This window comes from Rhinopithecus roxellana, chromosome 13, assembly GCF_007565055.1.
Source record: "Rhinopithecus roxellana isolate Shanxi Qingling chromosome 13, ASM756505v1, whole genome shotgun sequence".
NCBI classification, from domain to species: domain Eukaryota; kingdom Metazoa; phylum Chordata; class Mammalia; order Primates; family Cercopithecidae; genus Rhinopithecus; species Rhinopithecus roxellana.
In genome coordinates, this window is record NC_044561.1 from 23,863,290 (window position 1) to 23,865,831 (window position 2,542).

Below are 2,542 nucleotides of genomic sequence, written 5' to 3' on the forward strand. Positions count from 1 at the left end.
CATTTGCAAAGGGCTTCAGTTAACAGAGGGCCTACAAAACCATTACCCATGAAATCCCTTCAGCACCCCCTAATGAAGATCCCCTGTGGACAGAACAAGAAAAGGGCTCCAAGAAGGAAAAGATGCACCCAAGGTAACACAGCTGGAAGGTAAAGGAGCCCACATTCAAACACAGATCTGTCCGTCCCAGTGCACATGCAGTTGAGGCCACACAGGAGCAGAGGTTGGATCCGCTGCATTTCAGAGAAACCATTCACTGGCTCAACAAAAATGGAACCAGGTGTTTCATGCCTGCTGCATGCCAGGCCCTGACCTAGACTCTGATAGCACAGAGATTTGTTTGCCATTCGACACAGGTTTATTTAACACCTACTGTCCTCCAGGAACTGGGCGAGGCACTGGGGCTACAATGGAGGACAAACAGGCATGATCCCTGCTGTCAGCGTCCCTGCTCTCAGATTCTTTTGCAAATAAGGGGAAACAGTTATTTATCCTAAAATGAAGGTAACTTAGTACCTTCTGAGGGGAGGTCCACAGAACTGATAACATGAATTTGAGTTAATCTGGGGAATCCAGGAAGGTTTCCCTAAAGAAGTGAAGCTTGCACTAAAATCTAAAGAAGAAGTAAAGAAGATGAAGAGGGAAAGAAAAGGCATCCAAGTAATTAAAACAGCATGTGCAAAGGCCCTGTGGTAGGATGCACCAAGGACCCAAAGGCAACCCTTTTGGCTGGACTAGAGAGATCAAGGGGTAGTGCCATGCAAAGTGACAATGAAAAAGGAGACAATGGCCAGGTGTGATGGCTCATGCCTGTAATCCCAGCACTTTGGGAGGCCGAGGCAGGTGGATCACCTGAGGTCAGGAATTCGAGACCAGCCCTGGCCCACATGGTAAAACCCCGTTTCTACTAAAAATACAAAAAATTAACCAGGCGTGGTCATGGGCACCTGTAATCCTAGCTATTCAGGAGGCCAAGGCAGGAGAATTGATTGAACCCAGAAGGTGGAGGTTGCAGTGAGCCAAGCTCATGCCATTGCACTCCAGCCTGGGCAACAAGAACAAAACTCCATCTAAGAAAAAAGAAAAAAGTAAAAGGAGACAATGAAAACCCATCCAGGTAAGGATCTGGTCTTCACCCTAAGGCAATGGGAAATCCTCGAAGAACTCTAAGAAAGACTGAAATGATTAGCTTCACCCTCTGGCAATCAAATTCTAAGAGAGGTATAAAGAAGTAATCACAACCAAAAAGATACACCTGAGACAGAATAAATTCAGGTAACTGCGCAGTCACCTAATGCAATTAGAGGGAGAGAAGCTTCTTAGAGGAGATACTCTAAATAAAACATTTTTTAAGCCCATCACAAAATCCTGAATCTGAAAGGTTCAAACTGGCTCCTTCCAACACAGGTGCAGGCCCATTTCAGAGATGAGGTCCAGGGACCCCAGTCTCATTGTGCCGGACCAGAGACCAGAAGCCACAGGACTCTCTCTGACTCCTTGCACAGTGCTTACAGGTTTGCCTGACTGGATTAAATTACTAATTTGTCCCTAAGCCTCAGCAACAAGCCAGAGGCTAAACAGGCCTGATGCAGGCAGAACCCTGGGCTCATCCCAGAGTCCCCAGAGTCTCTAACCCACCAGCGTGGGAGGTGAGACAGGTCTGGGGAGCTGAAAGCCTGTGCTTCTCCCGGAGAGAATCTGCTACTTCCAGCTGGAGAGCCCCCCACAAAGCCATCTAAGCAGCCCCGGGGGAGGTATTTAGGTAAGAGGACTCCAGGGAGCCTTCAGAGTAATTTTCAAGGAGGGCTGAGGCCAGTGAGAAAAGGGATTATTAGCTCTGCTCTCTGGAGGGAAGTTGATGGAGACAAGTCAGTGAGTGGGTTACTCAAAGGAAGGGGCATTATAGTCCCTTTCCTTCTAAGCAGAGGACATTCACGAGGCCTGGGGATTCAGACAGAGACCTGCTGAGGAAACCACCACAGCAGTGACAATAGCTCAATAAAAATAAATGAAGAACTCTTACAACTCAACAACTAAAAGACAAACAATCCCATTTTTTTAATGGACAGAGGACCTGAAGAGACATTTCTCCAAAGAAGATACACAAACAGCCAACAAACACACGAAAAATGCTCAATGTCATTCATCAGAAAAATGGAAATCAAAGCCACAGTAAAATCTCACTTCACGTCCCTATGAGTGGCTATAATTTAAAAAAAAAAAAAAAAACAGATAACAGCAAGTATTCTCAAGGAAGTGGAAAATTTTGAACCTTTATATATTGCTGGTAGAAATGTAAAATGATGCAGCCACTTTAAAAGATGGTTGACAGTTTCTCAATGACTTAAACCTACCAGCAACTCACCTTGTGTGTGTGTGTGTAGGCATATACCCAGAAGAACTAAAAACGAGTGTTCAAACAGATGCTAGTACACCAATGTTCATGGCAGCATTATTCACAGTGCCCAAAAGTTGGAAACAACTCCAGTATCCATCAACAGAAGAGTGGATAATCAACATGTGATATATACATTCAATGAAA